General features: G+C 39.4%; 1 protein-coding gene across 5 annotated transcripts in view; it reads right to left on the reverse strand.

Moving 5' to 3' along the window:
* ZHX3 (zinc fingers and homeoboxes 3) overlaps positions 1–21,943 on the reverse strand; it is a 114,740-nt gene that overhangs the window by 67,167 nt on the left and 25,630 nt on the right. For 3 of the 5 annotated variants that reach the window (XM_021077228.1, XM_021077233.1, XM_021077229.1), the window contains exon 2: positions 378–497. The exons of the other annotated variants lie outside the window; for them this stretch is intronic. The gene's annotated coding sequence lies outside the window, so the exon portion shown is untranslated. The remainder of the gene's footprint in view (positions 1–377; positions 498–21,943) is intronic. 5 annotated transcript variants of the gene reach the window in all.

Below are 21,943 nucleotides of genomic sequence, written 5' to 3' on the forward strand. Positions count from 1 at the left end.
TACTGTACAGCACAGGGAACTATAACCAATCTCCTGGGATATATACAAAGTGACTATATAACTGAGTCACTTTGCTGTACAGCAGAAATTGGCACAACATTGTAAATCAACTATAAGAAAAATAAAAAATAAAAAAGGTTGAATAACTTGCCTCCCAAAAAGTGACCTCACAAATCACATACTGTATATTTAATACAGTTTAGACTAATCCAAAAAAGAAATATTTGATCAAAGAGCTCAGCAGTAAAAACCAAGGAAGGAGAAAATAATGTTTAACAGCAGTACAAAGACTAAATATGGCTATAAAGATTGAGGCATGACAAAGTGATGGTAACTGATATAGCAAGAGACTTAAAATCCAGAAGCGTACTATTTACCTAGGAAATATACATTGTCCTCACTTCCTTGGTCTCTCCAGTTTCTCTCTTCTCTTTATGCAGCCCCATGTGCATCTTTAAAGGTTCACTTGCTGTTGCTTCTGCAGCTGCAATCCAGTCCTATAAAAGAAGCAGCAAATCCTCACTTCACGAGAAAAGAGGTAAAATATATTCTAGAAAGCTGAGTTATCCAATTTCATCAATCTCCTTTCCTAATTCATTTTCACCAGAACTTTACAGAAACAGGGAAAAAATAAGCAGGTGGCGAGAGTAAAAAGGTCATTAAAATACACACTAGCAGTTTAAAATGATTTAAAATGCTAGTAAAAACTGAAAAATACAAAAAAGGAAAAAAAAGCAAATGATCATCTCTGATAATACATCAGGACAAAATGATTCATTAAAATCTGTATTTTGAATAGTCTTTTCATCAATGAGTTTCCATCTCTCTCCCCTAGCTAAGTTTAAGATGCTTAGCAGAAATGATAAAATTAACTGACATGTGGCCTTACAATTTCAAGGATGCACATCATCAAGGATGTGCTATTTTCTGATGCTCTTCGATTCAAAGCCCTGGGGGTTTCCTGACATGGATTCTAGAAGCACGAAAAGTGGTCTAAACTGTGAGGTCCAGGCCAAGGAGCTACATTATCTTCATCTTTGTCTCTGACCCTTGCCCTTATGGCTCATTCTACCCAGTTCCAAGGATGGGCACACAGTTAACTCTTCGCAAATGAATGAGACAGTAACTATTATGTTTTCAACAGACCACCAAAAATGCTTTGTGTGATTACTTGGGAAGCAGCTGAAAAACCACTGCTTTGGGGCTCTTTCTTTCCCGAAGCATTTTTTTGGGGTGAAGATGCCCATTCGTAGTGAAATGGCCCTAAGTGACTGCCCCAGAGGGAGTCAGAACTTTGATGGTGCTGGGTACACTAGAGAGAGTTAGGATTACAGGGTGCCCCTCCAAAAACCACCCCTCTCCAGAGACGCTCCTAGATCTTTTACCTTCATTCTTTCATCTTTAACATACTCCCACCAAGCTTTCACTCTGTGTCAGGCACTGTCCTAAGGGCTGTAAATAAATTAACTCCATCTTTATAACAACTCTATGAGGGAGATTCTATTATTCTAATTGCCCAGAAGAGGAAACTAAGGCACAGAAAGGTTAAGAAAACTGTCAGGAAACCTGCTATATGCCACTGTTCACAGGTGGGGGTCCTGGGCACACATGGTCCTGCAGGAAGCTGTTGTCCACTTATTTTTCTCTCTTCTGCTGCCCTCATGGTATAGTAGCTCAATGTCAAACTCGCTCTTGTTGGAAAACTGTTCTAGTTAATAATTTATTAAAAACATTAAATTCTCCACAACTTAAAAAAAAAACCTGGCCTTTTCTTAATTAAAAAAATTATTCAATGAACATCACAAAAAGGAACTCTGCCTAATTTTATGGAAAGCAGCAGCCATCATGATTTTCAGCTAAATACTTACACACACCTACTGCTTCATTACATTTATCCCAGGTATCTCGTCATGCTTACCAGATCCCTTCTAACTTTAAAAATGCAATCCCTGATGCAAGCAAAGCATTTATTCTTCTACTCTCTAGTTCAGTTGATTGGGACCTGATGTTAATGGCACCATCCAATCCACTACGAACCACTTTGCTTTGTTTCATGTCTACAAACTCTTAGCCTGGATGGCATGTTTTGGGTCATAAGAGGAATCAGGTGGGAGTGTGCAAGACAACAAAACATAAGCATAAATAACATCTGCTAGAAAGACAAGTCCACACACAACATAAGGGCAGAAGCATCCACTCCAATCACAAAGGAAAGCTTCGTGACCACAGGCAAAGCACTTCTACTTTTGAGCAAGATGCTCTCCTCAAGCTCAGATCTTGTCTGAATCTAACCTAAAGACCCTCCTTCAAAAAACAAAATATGTATAACATTAGAAGAAGAAAATGAGGTTTTTAGTTTTTTGGGGTTTTTTTTTAGGGCTGCTCCCACAGCATGTGTAGATTCCCAGGCTAGAGGTCTAATGGGAGCTACATCCACCAGCCTATGCCACAGCCACAGCAACTCCAGATCCTAGCCTTGTCTGTGACCTACCCCACAGCTCATAGCAATGTCAGATCCTTAACCCACTGAGTGAGGCCGGGGTCGAACCCACGACCTCATGGTTCCTAGTCGGATTTGTTTCTGCTGCACCACGACGAGAACTCCAGGTTTTCAGTTTCTGCATAAGATATGCTTGATCTGAAAGCAGAAATTTCTTATTCCTAACGCCAAATCCACTGACAATAAAAAGCACTTGTGATAGTTTTTGAAAGTGTTAAAAAAATTCTCTAGCAGTGCAACATAGGAAAGCATCAGAAAAATCTTACTGTAATTCTTTTTTTGGGGGGGAGGGTCTTTTTAGGGCTGCACCTGAGACATACGGAGGTTCCCAGGCTAGGGGTCGAATTGGAGCTGTAGCTACTGGCCTATACCACAGCCACAGCAACGCTAGATCCGAGCCATGTCTGCTACCTATACCACAGCTCACGGCAACACTAGATCCTTAACCCTCTGAGCAAAGTCAGGGATTGAACCTGTGTCCTCATGGATACTAGTCAGATTTGTTTCCACTAAGCCACGATGGGAACTCCCTTACTGTAATTCTATCTGTATTATCTTACATTCTTTAAAAATTACTCCTAATTTTCATAAAACCAAAAGCTGTTCCATCTCCAAATAAGTTATTTTAAACATGCTTTTTCAAATTAAAAAAGAGATCCAGATCACATTTTAAAACAACAAAGGGCCCACTCAAGGTAGTTTTACCAGCTTCCACAAGTGAAAATTAAAAAGCCAAACTATATTCCTTAATTGTTTTTCTAGGGAGAAACCCACATGGGATCACCTGTCTTCGAGTCTTCTTGTCCACAGCTGGAAAGAACGTCCCAATGTACTAATGCTATAAATAAAGCACATAGGTTCCAACAGTCACAAGGTAACTATGACAGCAAAGCCACAGTTACTTATGAGATCACAAAAACCGTATGATGTAATTTTAAAAATTTGAGGTAAATTTCACATAACATAAAATTAACCATTTTAAAGTGTACAATTCAGTGGTATTTAGTGTATTCACAATGTTGTACAACCATCACCTCTATCTAGTTCCAAAACATTTAGTCATCCAAAATGAAAACTCATACTCATTAAGCAGTCACTACCATTCCCCATGCTCCAGCCTCAGGTGACCACTAATAAGCTTTCTGTCTCCATGAATTGATCTATTCTGGATATTTCATATAAATGCAATCACACAATTTGGGATTTCCGCATCTGCCTCCTTTCACTTAGCATGATGTTTTCAGGTGCTTCTACACTGTAGCGTGCATCAGAACTTTATTCTTTTTTATGGCTAAAAATACTCCATTGTGTGGATATAGCACATCTTATTCACCCATTCATCCACTGATGGATATTTGGGTTGTTTCTACCTTTTGGCTACTATGAATAGTGCTGCTATAAACATTTGTGTACAAGTACTTGTTTTAATAGCGGTCTTCAATTACTTGGGGTATATACCCAGAAGGAGAATTTCTGGGTCATATAGTAATTCCATACGTAACTTTCTGAGGAACTGCTAAACTGTTTTCCACAGTGCTCACACCATTTTACATTCTCACTGGCAAAGCACATGGGTTGCAACATCCTTACCAGCACTTCATATTTTCTGTTTGGTGTGTTTTCAAATAATAGCCATCCCTGTGGGTGTGAAGTAGTATCTCATTATGGTTTTGATTTGCATTTCTTAATGACCACTGTTGTTGAACCTCTTTTCACATGATTGTTGGCCATTTGTACATTTTCTTTGGATAAATGTTCAATGAAGTCTTTGCCCATATTTTAACTGGGCTATTTGTCTTTTTGCTATTGAGCTGCATTTTTTTAATATATTGTGGATACTAGGCCATTATCAAAATTGCATATTTTCTCCCATTCTGTAGATTCTTTCCATGTTCTTAATAATATCCTTTGATGCACAAAAGTTGTACATTTTGATAAAGTCTATGTATATATTTTCTCTTTTGTTGCTCATGACATTGTATAATTTCTAAGAACCTATTACCAAATCCAAGGTCATGAAGATGTATCTTTATGTTTTCTTCAAAGAGTTTTGGCTCTTACAATTAGGTCTTTGATTCTTTTTTTTTTTTTTTTTTGCTTTTTAGGGCCGCACCTGCAGCATATGGAGGTTCCCAGGCTAGGGGTCCAATTGAAGCTACAGCTGCCAGCCTACGCCAGAGCCACAGCAAGGCAGAATCCGAGCTGTATCTGCAACCTACACCCAGCTCACGGCAACGCTGGATCCTTATCCACTGAGCAAGCCAGGGATCGAACACACAACCTCATGGTTCCTAGTCGGATTTGTTTCTGCTGTGCCACGACAAGAACTCCTTTTTATTCTTCTTTTTTTTAAATTCTTTTTGAGTTAATATTAGTATATGGTGTGAGGTTGGAATCTAACTTCATTCTTTTGCACATGGATATCTAGTTGTCCCAGTAACATCTGTTGAAGAGATTGTCCTTTCTCCCATTTAATGGACTTGGTACCCTTGTCAGAAATCAATTGACTAAAGAAGTTTTGTTGGGGTTCAGCAGGTTAAGAACCTGACTAGTATCCATGAGGATGCAGGTTTGATCCCTGGTCTTACTCAGTGGGTTTAAGGATCCAGCAATGCCACAAGCCATGGCATAGGCTGCAGAATGCAGCTCTGTTCCTACTCCAGTCCAAGAACTTCCATATGCAACAGTGTGGCCCTAAAAAGAAAAAAAAAAATCAACTGACTATAGCTGTGCGGGTTTATCACTGAACTTTGAATCCATTCCATTGGCTTATGTTGTCCATCTTTATGACAGTACCACAATAATTTAGCTTTTTTAAAATTGGAAAGCAGGAGTCATCCAACTGTATCTTTCTTGTTGTTAAGATCAACAAGATCCATTTCTGTGCAAATCAAAATTACCATGAGATACCACCTCACACCAGTCAGAATGGCCATCATTAATAAGTCCACAAATAATAAATGCTGGAAGGGGTGTGGAGAAAAGGGAACCCTCCTGCACTGCTGGTGGGAATATAAGCTGGTACAACCACTATGGAGAACAGTATGGAGAAGAGTATGTAGAAAACTATACATAGAACTACTGTATGACCCAGCAATCCCACTCTTGGGCATATATCCAGACAAAACTCTCCTTAAAAAAGACACATGCACCTGCAAGTTCTTTGCAGCACTATTCACAATAGCCAAGACATGGAATCAACCCAAATCTCCACTGATAGATGATTGGATTAGAAAGATGTGGTATATATACATAATGGAATACTACTCAGCCATAAAAAAGAACAAAACAATGCCATTTGCAGCAACATGGATGGAACTAGAGACTCTCATCCTGAGTGAAGTCAGTCAGAAAGAGAAAGTCAAATACCATATGATATCACTTATATCTGGAATCTAATATATGGCACAAAGGAACCCTTCCACAAAGAAAATCATGGACTTGGAGAATAGACTTTTGGTTGCCAAGGGGGAGAAGGAGGGAGTGGGAGGGACTGGGAGCTTGGGGTAAATACATGCAGAATGTTGCCTTCAGGATGGGATCAGCAATGGGATCCTGCTGTGTAGCACTGGGAACTCTGTCTCGTCACTTACGATGGAACGCATAATGTGAGGAAAAAGAATGTACACATGTATGTGTAACTGGGTCATCATGCTGTACAGTAGAAAAAAATATATGTATAAATAAATGAAAAAAAGAGTTAAATTTTAAAAGTTGGAAGGGAGGAAATAAACGTGGATTTCATTGTGGCAGTAATTTTATCAAAACTGTATGTGCTTTTATGCAGATACTGTCATTTTTGTGCACAAAGAGTATTCATTAAAATGTGCGTGCACATATCCATATCCCAGAGCAAAAAAAGAAATAAACCCTTCAAATATAAGGCAAAAAAAAAATATCCATTTATGAAAAAAAGGCTGCCAGGATTTTGCACTAAATCTGTAGATCACACCAGGTAGATCACACCATTTTTATATCAAGTCTTTCTATTCATGGACATGGGAAAGATATCCTATGAAATAATTTTAAGTTACCTTAAAACGTCTTTGCTAAGGAATTGCCATAACTTCCTTTAGTTGCCCGTATCTCTAGGTAATCTACTAAGTACACCCTGGAGTAGTCACAAATACAAAGCTTATATTTGCTGTGGAGACCCCAACATTCATATTCAGAGATGGAATGTCAATTATTCAGGGTCTCACTGTTTGCTTTTGTTTATTAAAAAAAAAAAAAAGGTCAGAACTCAAGGCTTTTCATTTCCTTGATTTATAGTTAATTTTCATCATCTTTAGTTCCTAGGAGAGGAACTGACACATGAATCTTACATGTCCATTGATAAGAGTAAACTGACTTCACAGAATGAGATCATGAACTTTCCTTCATATAGTTCAAATCCGCCCCCCACAAAAAAAAAAAAACTGATTACAAAACATCAGCTGTTGTACCAGATTGTACTCAAACACATTTGGTGAGTTAGAGCTTACTGTATCAACTATAATTGGAAGGGAGAGAAGGAAGTCCTTAAAAGTCTTTCCTCTAAAAAATGTTTGCTAACGACTATGAGAAGACGATTGTTTGAAGTTATAACTGTAACTTGGACTGGACACAATCCATTCTTTGCACTTACATCAAAATTAGAACTTGAGACGATATAGTAACCCAGGGAAAATAACTGGTTTTTCCTAAGACTAGCAATCTCAAGAAAATTATAGGTCCCCAAAAGTAAAAGTCATCTTAAAACCAATAGAATATTAGCCTGAGAGGCAGTGATTGCTTCAGTTCCCATGTTTGGTGTCAGCTTTTCAAAGCTTCGGTCTATACCTCCTCTCCACATACAGGTCACACTGGACTCATGGCCCAACGTAATCCAGTAACATCAAAAAAGACTTTGAGAATCAAACTATTTATAAATAACTTCAATCAGAAAATACCATCTGGTGTTGGAATAAACAACTAGCAACCAAATCCTGAGAAAAAGAAATCCAATTTCATGTAGTTTGCAATCTATAATGAAACCAAAGGCAATAAAAATATCTTCTGGCAGGTGCTCAGGGTCAGCGCCTTGGCAGGGATGTCAGCTAATGCAAAGTTAGAAGGTCTGATGTTTGTTTGGTTTATTTTAGATTTTAACCAGAAAGGTTAAACTGAAGAGGGCAAAAAATAAAGAAACAAGGAAAAAAATAGACCTGGGCAAGAAACAGGGGCGGGATGAGCAGGTCAGAACCTGACGCAGTGAGGTAACACACAAAAACAGTCCGGGGAGGGGAAAGCTGACCTAAAGGGTACATGGAATAGACAGCTTTCTTGCTGCCACTGCTGAGGGTCAGGGATCCTTTTGGTACAGTTATCAGCAAAGATGGTCAGTATAACACCCATGGTAGATTCACTCTCCTGGCACAAGTATTGCCACAAATTCTTCTAGAACTGGAAAGCCCTTATGATGTGGCAGGTGGAGAGGGCACACTCTCCTTTGGTCCTGCCACTGCTTAACGAGGGTCCTGTCTTCAGGGCCCACACCATCTCCCACCCTCTAAGAGCACTTTCTACCCACTGAATAACTACACCTCCTCCATACTCGTCAGTTCTATCTGCACTCGGTTAATCTGAACTCTGTTGAGATTTGGGGGAAAGGTGGGATAAAGGGTCAGTGCCTGAGGAAATGGAATAAAGGCCATATTGTGCTTGGCTGGTGGTAGGACAGATAGGAATGAGCTCTAAGGAATGAAAAGAGGGAAGAAGGTGCTTGTGCCCTCTTCTGTCACAGAGAGACATCCTGGGCTTCTCAGACCCAGAATTTGTAGTTTCTGCTCTTGTTTAAGAATGCTGAATACCGGGAGTTCCCATTGTGGCTCAGTGGGTTACGAACCCAACTAGAACCCATGAAGTTGCAGGTTCGATCCCTGGCCTTGCTCAGTGGGTTGGGCATCCGGCGTTGCCATGAGCTGTGGTGTAGGTCGCAGATGCAGCTCAGATTGGACGTCTGACCTGGGAACTTCCATATGCTGCAGATGTGGCCCTAAAAAGAAAAAAAAAGAAGAATGCTGAATACCTGAATATGTGACAGCCACTTCGGTCTAGTATCAAAGCACATGCCCCAAGAGGCTGTGGGGTTTTTTTGTTTGTTTGTTTTTGTCTTTTTCCAAGGCCGCACCCTCAGCATATGGAGGTTCCCAGGCTAGGGATCTAATCGGAGCTGTAGCCGCCAGCCTATGCCAGAGCCACAGCAACACAGGATCCGAGCCACATCTGCGACCTACATACACCACAGTTCACAGCAACGCCAGATCCTTAACCCACTGAGTGAGGCCAGGGATTGAACCCGCAACCTCATGGTTTTTAGTCATATTCGTTAACCACTGAGCCACGACGGGAACTCCAGGCTGTGGTTTTTTTATGCAGCTCTATTGGAAGAGCAGTCAGGGACCGCAGAGCAAGGGCTCCAGAAGCACCAGCAGAAGGGAGCCCAGATGGGTACTCAGGCAACACTTGCTACGGGGCCGGCTGGGGTAAGGGGGTGTCCCTCCCCATCTCTTGGGGCAGTTGACACTCAGTATCTGGAGCAACCTCAAACAACTGCTGTGATTTGGATCTAATGCAGCAATGGCTCTCTTGGTCCCCAATTGGGTGCCCTGAGTTCTGTCACTGCTTAGCTTTTTCTTTTTCTTTCTGTAAAGAGAGCTTTCGTTAATTTGCAGGCCTGCCATTCTGTGCACAGCAGCTGGTTAAATTCCTGAGGCATCTGCCCTGGTCTTGGCAGGCCAGAGATAGTTTTGTTCTCTGATTTCTTTGTTCCCTTTTTTTTTTTTTTGCGTTTTAGGGCCACACCCGCAGCATATGAAAATGCCCAGGCTAGGGGTCGAATCAGAGCTGCAACTGCCAGTCTACGCCACAGCCACAGCAACGCGGGATCTGAGCCACATCGGTGACCTACACCACAGCTTACGGCAACACTGGATCCTTAATCCACTAAGCAAGGCCAGGGACTGAACCTGCATCCTCATGGATACTAGTCAGGCTCGTTACCACTAAGCCACAGTGGGAACTCCCTGATTTCTCTGTGGTGGTCTTAGTTACAAGCTCCTAGAAACAAGTCCTGATTTGCAAGCACTGCTCATCTAAAAAAAAGAAGCAAGGGGAGTTCCCGTCGTGGCGCAGTGGTTAACGAATCCGACTAGGAACCATGAGGTTGCGAGTTCGGTCCCTGCCCTTGCTCACTGCGTTAACGATCCGGCGTTGCCGTGAGCTGTGGTGTAGGTTGCAGACGTGGCTCGGATCCTGCGTTGCTGTGGCTCTGGCGTAGGCCAGTGGCTACAGCTCCGATTGGACCCCTAGCCTGGGAACCCCCATATGCCGTGGGAGCGGCCCAAGAAATAGCAAAAAAAAAAAAAAAAAAGAAGCAGGGGGTTATGGTTCAGTTATACAAATAGCATCCCTGATTTTAAAATAGTCCAAATGGGACACATCCTACACAATATGTCAATATGAGAATGGATAAACAAACGGTGATGTTCATACAATAGAATACTACTTAGCAATTAAAAAAATGTTTCTGATACATATAACACAGAAAAATCTCAAAATCATGTTGAGCAAAAGAAGCTAGACATAAAAGGGAATGTACTATATGATTCTATTTATATGGAGTTCTAGAAGAACCAAAATTAACGTATGGTGGTAAAAATCAGAATAGAACTTACCTTCCAGTGTGAAGACTGACAAGAAGGGAGCATGAGGGAAATTTTCTGGAGTGACGAAAATGTTCCATGCATTGTTGAGGTGGTATTTACATGAGTATAAACATTTGGTCAATCTTTCTAAACTATACAGTTAAAATCTGCACATTTTGCTGTATGTAAGTTATATCTCAATTTTTAGAAATGAAAAATTCAAAAGTCTTTATTAAAAATAGAAAAAAGAGGAGTTCCTGTTGTGGCTCAGTGGGTTAAGAACCGAACTAGTATCCATGAGGATGCAGGTTCCATCCTTGGCTCACTCAGTGGGTTAAGGATCCAGCATTGCCATGAGCTGTGATGTAGGCTACAGATATGGCTCAGATCTGGGGGTGCTGTGGCTGTGGCGTACACTGGCAGCTATAGCTCCAATTTGACCCCTAGCTTGGGACTTCTGTATGCCGCACGCAGATTTGGCCCTAAAAAGAAAAAAAGAAATAGCAAAAAGACAGTTTTCCATCATATTGCACCTATGTGGTTACCATTCTAAGAGGCAAGATATTCAAATTTCTCAAATATACACCTATAGACAAAGATAAATCTATTTAAAGTAACATGAAATTTATATCAATGTATTCATTTCATTCTTAGAACTGAATTATGTAAAGGATTACCTCAAATTTCTCTTACTCTAATATCCAAGTTAAATATTTTAAGCATGTTTTCAGAGCATAAAGTATAGTACAGAGGATGGAAAGACCAATTTGATATTTTTTAATGTATGAAAAAAATTTCCCCTGATGGTAAGAGCAATACACATTCAACATAGGAAAACTGGAAAATACAAAAGACTATAGGGGGAAAAAACTCACATAATCCCAGTCATAAGCATAAAGAAGAAAATTAAAAGTCACAACTCAAAGTACTGTCAACATTTTAATACACACAATTTTAACGAAATTGGGATCATAGTATACATATTGTCACTATTTTTTTACATTAATATATGTAACAAACACTTTCCATGACATTGAGTATTCTTTGCATTTTTTTGTTACTGCTGAAACTAGCTTCATGTGATTATTGGCCATTCTTATTTCTCTGTGAGACAGCTTGTCAATTTCAAAAAATAATATTATTTTTCCTGATTACAATATACTTACTGCTGAAATGTGGAAAACAAAGAAGATTATAAGACCATGGGGGGGAAACTCACATGAGGCAAATCATAAAAACAATCACTACCATTAATTTTCACTTTTCTTTGTATATTTGTTTTTCTTATAGAATTGATATTCCGGGTAAGTCTGTTTCAGAGTATATTTTTTTTCACTTAGTATCACTATAAACTACATGAGCATTTTCCCTATGTCATTAAAGTCTTCCTAAACATTTATTTTTGTTAGCTTCATTTTGTCTGTAGAATTTTGTCAGCTGCATAAATATACCATAATTCAATAACTGCTCAGTGCCAGACACCTGAACATGTACCTTTGCTTTTTTTTTTTTTTTTTACTTGATAACATGGAAATAAACAAATCTGTATGTAAATTATTGTCTTAACCTATGATTATTTCCTTGGGATAGACTGCCAATATTTTAATCCCTGGGTCAAAGAGTATGAACTTTTAAAAAGACCCATATTGCCAAAGTGCATTGAGAGTTGTATCAATTTGCATTCCACAAGCAGTATATAAGGATATCTGTACTTTTACACCCTTGCTGCCATTAAATTCTTTCTCTGTCTCTCTCACCTACACACACTCCCCATTCCTCATTAGCTCCCTAGCACACCACACACCACACACACCCCTAAAATGCACTTTGCTAATTTAATATGTGCGAAGGGTAACTTACAACTTTATTTATTTTTTTTATTTTTTTAGGGCTGCACCCATGGCATATGGAAGTTCCCAGGCTAGGGGTCTAATCGGAGCTACAGCTGCCAGCCTCCACCAGAGCTCACAGCAACACCGGATCCTTAATCCACTGAGCAAGGCCAGGGATTGAACCCCCAACCTCATGGTTCCTGGTCAGACTCGTTTTCCCTGTACCATGACAGGAACTCCAGTATATTACAGCAGTTTTCACTAATGGATTGAATCATTTTTCATTTGTTTAAACTGACTATAGCTCCTCTTCTGTGAGCAATATGCTAAATTCTTTGGATATCTGACACTTTTCAGAGGTAACCAAAAAGTGTTGGGACTTCTGGTATGACAAATACCAGAGTATTAGAAGTAATTCTCTCCTCCCTTAAAATGTCACTATAAAAGACTAGTTAATTATTTGTTATAACAGTAAGAATATATATTATAAAAATATAAAAGTAAGAATAAGTTCACAGCAGCACAGGATAAATAGGAAATATGCCATTAGGAGAAAAGCAAGGAATTCTGGGCCCCCAAAAAATAGCCATCAGAACTGAACAAGGCAGGGCTAACCATGTACAGGGACTTGCATCAAGCAAAAGAAGAGACTTTTAAAAATGTGTGTAGGGAAACAAAAAAACTTTTTAAAATGTGTGGTGGGAAACAAAACCAAATTCAGAAATAGTGGAAACTGAGAGTTCCTGTCATGGCACAGCAGAAATGAATCCGACTAGGAACCATGAGGTTGTGAGTTCAATCCCTGGCCTCACTCAGTGGGTTAAGGATCTGACATTGCTGTGAGCTGCAGTGTAGGTCAGCAGCTGTAGCTTCAATTCAACCACCAGCCTGGGAACCTCCATATGTCACAGATGCAGCCCTAAAAAGCAAAAAAAAAAAAAAAAAAAAAAAAAAAAAAAAAAGAAAAGAAAAGAAATAGTGGGAACTGGATATGGAAACGGAAGAAGGCCAAGGGAATAATTAAGGCCTATGAAACAGTACATCCTTCACTGTTCTCAGAAAAGCTAAGCTGTGAGAACAGCTCTTCATAATAAAGTCACGGGGTGAAAGCAGTGGGTGTCAGACCACCCACCTAAGTGCCAGGACCTGAAAGTGAAGAAATACCACTGCAAATGAGAAGACCCACATGACACACACTCACCCAGAACCCTGGAAGGATATCCCGGCCCTTAGCAGGAAACAGGGCTCCTGTATTCTGAATTTACTCCTGAAAGCATAATTCTCAGTTGTGCTGAGAGGACTCAGTACAGTCACTGCTCTGATCATACAACCAAGGGTCTCAACCCAGACAGCACATCGGAACCATACGGGGAGCTTTTAAACAAATATCAGTTGACATACAGATGGCCAATAGGTACATGAAAAGATGCTCAACATCACTGACATCAGGGAGATGCAAATCAAAATCACAACAAGATATCATTCCACACCCATTAGAATGTTTATTATCAAAAAGACAAGAAATAACAAGAATTGGTGAGAGTGTGGAGAAAAGGAAACCCTGTATGCTGGTGGGAATGTACACTGGTACAGTCACTATGGAAAACAGTACGGACATTCCTCAAGAAACTAAAAATAGAACTACCATATGATCCAGCAATTCCACTTCTGGATACTTATCCCAAGAAAATGAAAACATAGCTCGAAAAGATATATCCATTCCCCATTATATAGAACACTGAGGGAACCACCTATGTGCCAGTCTATGGATGAATGGATAAAGAAAATGTGTATATTTACGTAACAGAACATTATTCAATCATTAAAAAAGAGTGAAATTTTGCCATTCGTGACAATATGGATGAAACTTGAAGGGATCATGCTAAGTGAAATAAATCAAAGAAAGACAAATACCACATGATCTCACTTATATGTGGAATCTAAACAACAACAACAAACACCAAGCTCATAGAAATAGAAGCCAGACTGGTGGTTGCCAGAGGCAGGAGGGTGAAACTGGTGAAGGAGGTCAAAAGATACAAACTTCCAGTTGCAAATAAACTAGTCACTAATGTACTTACAAGATAGATATGTACAGCATAGTCATTATTGTTAATACTGTATTGCACATTTTTTAAAGTTGCTAAGAGAGTAATCTTAAAAGTCCTAATCACTAGAGTAACAAAGTATGACAATGAATATTAACCAGACTTCTTTTAGTGATCATTTCACAATGTATACACATATCAAACCATCCTATTGTACACCTGAAACTTCTGAAACATAATGTTACATGCCAATTATACCTTAATCAAAAAAATGAAAATATCAATTGCCTATCCACCTTAATCCAATTAAATTAGCATTTATAGAGGGAACAAGGAGCTAGGCATTTGTACTTAAATGCTCTCCAGATAATTTAATGCACCCTTAGGACTGAAAACCTCTGGTCTTTATTTAGAAATGTGAACAAACCAACTAAGAATAAAACACTAAAAAAAAAAAAAACACAACATATTGAAAGGGGGCACCAAATTGAATAGAGGAACCAAGCCCACAGGAAACAGGGTTAATTAACAAAGGAAACAAAGTAATCTTAGCATTCTCTGAAAAATCTATGAAGATACCATTTCAAAGATCTATAAAGATACTAAAGTGGGAAGGGGGAAGCAATACTAAAAGTTACTAGTGAAGGGTAAAAAACCAAAACCACAAACAAAATTACTTTTTAAATCCTTCATTAGCAAATCCCTGAAGAGCAAAAGGAGCATGACCTAAGATAAGAGCAGTGATCTGGAAGACTGAACTGATAAATTCCCCCAAAACAAGGAGTAAGAAATACTTGGGAGGGGGAGGGAAAGAGAACAAATCTAGATGATCCTATATATATAGACAATAAATATCTAATTTTTCAAAAGGGAGATGATGGAGGGGGGTAAATTACCAAAGAAAGAACAGGACCCAATTTCTCTGAGATGAAGAAGGAACTGAGTACTAGGGTAAAAGGATCTGCCAATGGTTTATAACAACACTGCAAAAAGAAACCCCTAAATACAAATTGGTGAAACGTTTTAATTGCAAAAGTAAAGAGACCCTGGCGATCTAAGGTGGGGTAAGGTGTCAGAGGTGCTTACCATGACAAAAGGAAAAGTGGATTCGCACCAGACTTCTCATCTATAATACGATGCTAAAACACAAATGAAGCAATTTCTACAGTTGTGAAAGAAAAAAAAATTTTTTTCCTTTTTCCTTTCAGGGCTACACCTGCAGCATATGGAAATTCCCAGGCTAGGGGTCAAATTGTAGCTGCAGCTGCAGGCCTAGGCCTCGGCCACGGCCACAGCAACGCCACATCAGATCCGCATCCGTGACCTATGCTGCGGCTTGCAGCAATGTCATATCCTTAACCCACTGAGTGAGGCCAGGGATCAAACCCGCATCCTCATGTATACTAGTCGGGTTCTTAACCCACTGAGCCACAATGGGAACTCCAGAAAAATCACTTTAAACTTAGAATTCTATATCCCCCTAAAACCATCATTTAAGTATGAAGGCAAAATGAAGATATTTTGGGGTATTCAGGAGCGCCATCAAGTTCACCACTCATGTCTTTTGGAGGGGGAAGAGGTAGGAGAAGAGACTCAAAGTTGTACCTTAGCGAAATTTAATGTAAGTTCAAGAAATAAAAGTCAAGTTGAGAAACAAGAAGCAGTGTTGATCAAAGAAATAAGTAAAACTTGGAAATCTCAACAATTATTGCTCAAAATGTGAAGGGCAATGCAACTACTAATAAGAATTCTTGAAAGAAAACAAGCATAATATGGAAAATTAATCAGAAACTTTGAAAAAAAAATCTAGGAACCAAAAGGACAGGAAAGGAGAAGCAGACATAAAGTCTCTTCTTATTTGTGGAGGAAACATAAATGCTATTTTTGATGTCTACAGAGAAAGTCACATTCAAATAAAAGGATAACCTGTCTCCAGGAAGTGGACGGATGGTACTAAAAGGGGGTGAGAAGGCTCAAGAAAATGTTAGGGATTTCAAGGCTATGTCACACACACCTTGCAGACCAGGCTGGGGATTTAAAATTTTTATCCTAAGTGCAAAGGGACGCCATTTAAAGAGTTTTAAACAGGGAAGTAAATTCACACTCAATTTATGTTCCAAAAAGATCTCTCTGGCTAAGTGTAGAATACATGGGGGAGAGGCAAGAGAAGAAGCTGAAAGAGAAGGCAGACGCCGACTGCGAAAGTCTTGGCAGCGCTGACAGCGGCCTGCATTAGGCTGCTGGCAGTAGAGATGTGTTTTCTGTGTGCTGGAGGTGGAACCAGCAGGCCTTTTGGTGGAGCGGGCGTGAGGGACACAGTTGCTCAGGATAAGTCCCAGGTTTCTGACTTTACCAAATAAGTCCATGAAGGTACTATTTTACAAGATGGGAAAGACCAGAGATCCGTAAGTTGTCAAAAAAAAATACTAAATACCCCTTCAGTGCTTTCGCTCTAGACTAATTTTTCATTTAAATTTTAGGTGCTGTGATACACTATAAAAAACTAAAGGCTATTAGATAATTTCTCTTCTCATCCTCTCCACCAAGTAACAGTCCCGCTCAAGCACCTATTTTTATGCATATTTAACACTGTGGAGGCAATGCCACGGAGATTAGACAATTTAGGCTCCTACTGCCTCTAATGAGATCACCTCTAAATGACGGCCAAATATCCACTCTAGAAACCTAAGTCCATAATATGCAGTAAAACTGGGCAAGTAAAGAACCTAGTCAAAATCGACAGTGTCATGACTACTACTCACTAACATTTCCTAAATACAGTTATTTTGATCCGCTAGAGACTGGTACAGGTAATAACACCAAAGATTCAGTGCCTCACCAAAGATACTTCACAACTCTTTAAGTATCCATCTGGGTACTCGTGTGTGTGTGTGTGTGTGTGCGCACCTATGCACATACATATGCACGTGTTCACACATCACTGATTTTCTATACCCTAGCAATGAGATTTTCCCCCAACCTTCACCTGTCCAGCTGTAAGAGAGCTTCTGAAAGTCCATAATGTGGAAGGAACTCCAGCTATCCACTAACGATGCGGTTGAATGACTTCCGGTAAAGGCAAAGTCACCCACCACTTAGGGCAAGGGCAAGTACATCTCCTGGAGAGACAGTCAATGAACATGAATATAACTCATCTATGGTCACTGTGAGTCAGAGACACACATGAGGAATTGTGTTCTCCAAGCTACCTACACACTGTTCAGATGCAGCTTCTCTCAGAAACAGTACATGGAAAGTCATTGAAAAGTCTTGGGTGGAAAAAGGGTGAGGAAAGAGGTAAAAGGGACAAACTTTATTCTCCTTACTTTTGTATTTTTTAGCTATTACAAGTTTGTGAATTACTTATATAAATCTAAAAAGGAAAAAAAAGGGAAGTTTATTACATAAAAACCTCCACCTCTCAAACCTTTGTAATAGGTTTCCCCAAAGTAACAAGGAAATTATACTTGCTTCATAATGTTATAATTACCAAATAAGAAATGCTTATTATATAATTACTTCAAAAGAAACAATGCTATTGATCAAATAAATGAATTCGAAGACATGTACTTGGTACTTACAAGACACCAAGCATCATGCCATCCTAGACCCTCTCCTCTGAGACCGCTCACTTTCCCTTACTGACCTTCTCTGCTCTCACTGTTTTAAGTCCCACCTTTCATACCAACAATCCCCAAAGCCAGCTCTCTCTAAACTACCGACCCAGCTGCCCACCAGATATCTGTTCTCGGATGGCCCACAGCCTCCCATGCTCACCATCTCAGGCCACAATTATCTCCCTCAAACTTGATCCATTTCCTTTATTTCATGTTTGACAGCAACTTTAGAGCCACTCACTCATAAACTTGAAATCTCCATGATAGTAGTTACTTTTTGCTCAGTGCTATCATACCTTTTGCCTACAACAGTGACTGGTACACAACAGATACTTAGTAAATATTAGCTAGCTGAATACATGGCTAAAACCATAGGCTATAACGGTAATTACGAATTTAGAAAATTAAAAAGATCTTGGGATGTTTCTCTAGCCAATGCCAAAGTTTATTGGAAGGGCTACAAACTGGAGGCCCACAGGCAGAAACTGGGTTGCGGCAGACAAATTTTAGCTGGCCAGAAGGATATTTGGGGCGGGGGGTGGGGTGGGGCGGGGAGTGCTTACAGACAGGGCTCAAACGTTTACCATAGGTAACTACCACTCCTGTCTTACAACAGACAAATTCCCACCTTCTATTATATGCCCATGATCCCTGGTCTACTGTTAAACATTCTCCCTCAGCAGAAATGCTGGGCACAGGCTGAAGGCATTTTTGCACTGTAAGGGTGACTATTCTAAATTATCTTCGGTTATCCCAAATTATCTTCATTACGGCCCCTATGAATTTCAGGATTCTACATTTATTTATTTTACTTATATATGTATTGCAATTATTTAACATTAAGGTGTCAGAATTGAATAAACACACATATTTGGAAAGTTTTAAGAAATCAATACACTTTACAGACATGCTACCAATGGAACTTAACAAATATTCTTGAGTGCATAACCATTTTCAATTATCACCAGGACACTGGTGGATGATAACTTAGTTTCAATTGTGTTTAATGTAACTGTGCTTCCAATTTCAAATGGATGAATGAGTGGCTCCAAAGTCACAGCCAAACAGAGAAGAAATAAAGGAGCTCCTTGTTTTATTCCAAATTTGAATTTAAAGGGCTGGCTACATCATTGTACGGATAGAGATCCATGTCTCCCTTAGTACATCGTTTTATTCATAAAGAAGGCATCTGTCTTCCTTTGGGTACTATATCATGGATGTGATCTTCTTCCAAAAAAAGTACTGAATATATCTACAAAATACTCTAAAATTTACATTTTTCTTTTCCGCAGTTTTAACAATGTCATTCAGTGCTATCATATTTTTTACACAATCCAAGGTGGTGAAAGCTTTTTGCCCCTAGATTACAAATGCCATAGAGAAATAACCCTAGCTTACTTGTTCACTGCTATTATCCAAGGATCTAGCAGTAGGTAGTCAATAAAAGTTTGTGAAGTATTTACCTTTATCCTACTAGTAATTTTGGTGTAAAGATACATACAGACTAAAAATTAATAATAAGAAATCCAATCACATTTTGAGGCAAAGGCAACACTGGAGTAAAACAAGAGAGTTTCATGACCAGTGTGAAAGGAAAGCACTCATACATTTGACAAAGTTCTATTATAGCTACAAAAACTCCACAGCTTTCCTTTGAAAAGACTGCTAAGTCTAAAAAGAAGGGAGGGATAAAGAGCAGTTTGCTTTCTTGACTGCTAATTACATACCAAGCACTGTGCTTGGCACCTTACACACTTACTCCACCTAATCCTCACTAACACCTTATGAAACAGATGCTCATTACCTCCATGTTACTGATTACGAATCAGACACAGAGAGGCCAAGGGACCTGCCTTAGGTCACACAGTGGCAAGGAAGGAATTTCAACCCAGACTGTTGCTCTTAACTACTTGGCTACTCTGGCAGAGGCAATACTACTCTGATAATAAAATCGCCAGGCAGGAGTTCCCATCATGGCGCAGTGGAAACGAATCTGACTAGGAACCATGAGGTTGTGGATTCTATCCCTGGCCTCACTCAGTGGGTTAAGGATCTGGCATTGCCATGAGCTGTGGTGTAGGTTGCAGATGCAGCTAGGATCCTGCGTTGCTATGGCTGTGGTGCAGGCCGGCAGTTGTACCTCCCATTGGACCCCTAGCCTGGGAACCTCCATATGCTGTGGGTGCAGCCCTAAAAAGCAAAAAAAAATTAATAAATAAAATAAAATTGCCAGGGCAGCTGCAAGGTCCAGATGAGCATGTGGGAAAAATAATTACAGGCACTCAGTAAAAATTAGTTACCATCTCCCTTCCTGGGTCTCCTCTCCCACTTTTTGTATCTAGGGGCCTCCCATCCTGGCTCCTTAGGCAATGCTCCCTAAATTGTAATTTGGGAAGATAAGCAGTAACTCAATAATCTGCTTTCTCCCTGCCAACAAATTTGGGGAGCTTTTGGATATTTTAAACAACTTGTGGTATTATTTGAAACAGGCCAGTGAAAAGAAAGTAAACATGTTACAAATAATTGGGGGGTTTAAATACACTGCCTTGGGTCACACAGTAAGTGGCAGAACTGGGATCTGAACCCAGGCTTCTTTCCCCCCTTATAGTGCTCCCTCTACTACTGAGAGGGGGAGTCACATAACCTCAAGAAAAAGGAAAGATAAGAGATGAGAATTCACATAAAATTTTAAGAACGTGTAGAAGTTGATAAGAAATGCTGCTAGAGAAAGGCAAAACCAGACTAATACAAATGACTTTGCAGAAGGAGGGCTATAGCAGTGTCTGTAAGCTGGTGTTGTACTAAACCAGGTTTGGAAAGGTTGGCTGGATCAGTTTTTAAAACATCTTCTCTTCCAACCAAAGATGCGATGATTATGACAGAAATACTACACCTGTCTTTGTTAATAACTCAGCAAGCACAGAGCATAAGCATTATAGGAAAGCAGTGGTAATGTGAAAAACAACAGAAGATAAAGAAATATACTTCTAAACCTACAACAATTTTTATAAGAGCCATCAACTAAACATTTATCTTAAAAAAAAACGACATTTTTGAGCAATAAGGAAAATTTTAGTATACTGAGTAAAGGACGATATAAAAGAATTTGTTGCTACTTTTAGGCACATTAATGGCACTGTGATTCTGGGTTTTTAAAAGTACTATTATTCAGTCATTTTTATTGCATTCAAGTCATTACTTTTCAGCCTGAATTGAATGTGCTTATTTTTCACTGAAAATAAAGTAGTCTAATTACTACCAATGTTGTGGCTTTATTTTTGCTGCTGTTGTCTTTCTCCTGTGATTGGGATTTCCTAATTTAATGTCCAGTCATAGGATTCGACTTTGGGTATATGATTGAAAGACACTGCCTTTAGTTCTTAGGCATCAAAATTTTCTAAACACATTAATCAACAGTGGTGAAGTAATCAACTAATAATACCTTTTTCAAAATCAAAGTCGAATTGTGTTTTATATATTTGGAATGAAAACTTCTATTTATTTAATTAAACTGTGGACATATTATAAAAACTTCAATTATGCATGAGAATAGGTTCAGAATGTTTAGTAAAGGACAAGCTGGAGATTAACACTGAACTTATCCAGGAAAGTCCACTGCTTGGTGCCAGCAATGTTCTGTTTCTTCATCTGGACGCTGGTTATATATGACCATTCGGTTTGTAAAAACTCACCAACTTCTACACTTTAATTCGTTTGTCTTTATGTATATTATACTTCAATAAAAACAGTTTGACAAAATTTACATACTGAAGTATGAAAGGTGAAATGATGGGATATCTGGAATTTGCTTCACAAGAGCAGAAGATGGGGAGCTAGGGGAAAGATCACGTCTGGCAGTGGGTATGGAAGAGAATGACGAGGGGTGGCAATAAATGAAAAGATTAGTAAGATGATGAGGTTGTATGATGGGTTCAGGGAGGTTTGGAATACATATCTAAAAATTACTGTAATAAAAATTGTTAAAGGGAAGGCATAATTGTTACTGCTCCTGGGCCTGCATGTGAGCTACTCAAAGAACAGGGAGGTATCCAACTGATCTTGAAAAACCTTTAGGGAAAGGGAGGAAATTAATGAGTAAACTACAGCAGCAACATGTCACTCCTTACCTCTCCCCCATCGGCTCAAGTGATGAAGCTGGGGCTTAAGGGCTTTGAGGGTGCAAGGAGAGAGGGGTTTTCAATATCCAGTGGGCTGCATACCTTTCAGGGTGGTGGCTACAGCTACTGTACTGAAAGAAGGAAAAGGTGAGGGGGAGGCA

The sequence above is a fragment of the Sus scrofa genome, chromosome 17 (genome assembly GCF_000003025.6).
Source record: "Sus scrofa isolate TJ Tabasco breed Duroc chromosome 17, Sscrofa11.1, whole genome shotgun sequence".
NCBI lineage: Eukaryota > Metazoa > Chordata > Mammalia > Artiodactyla > Suidae > Sus > Sus scrofa.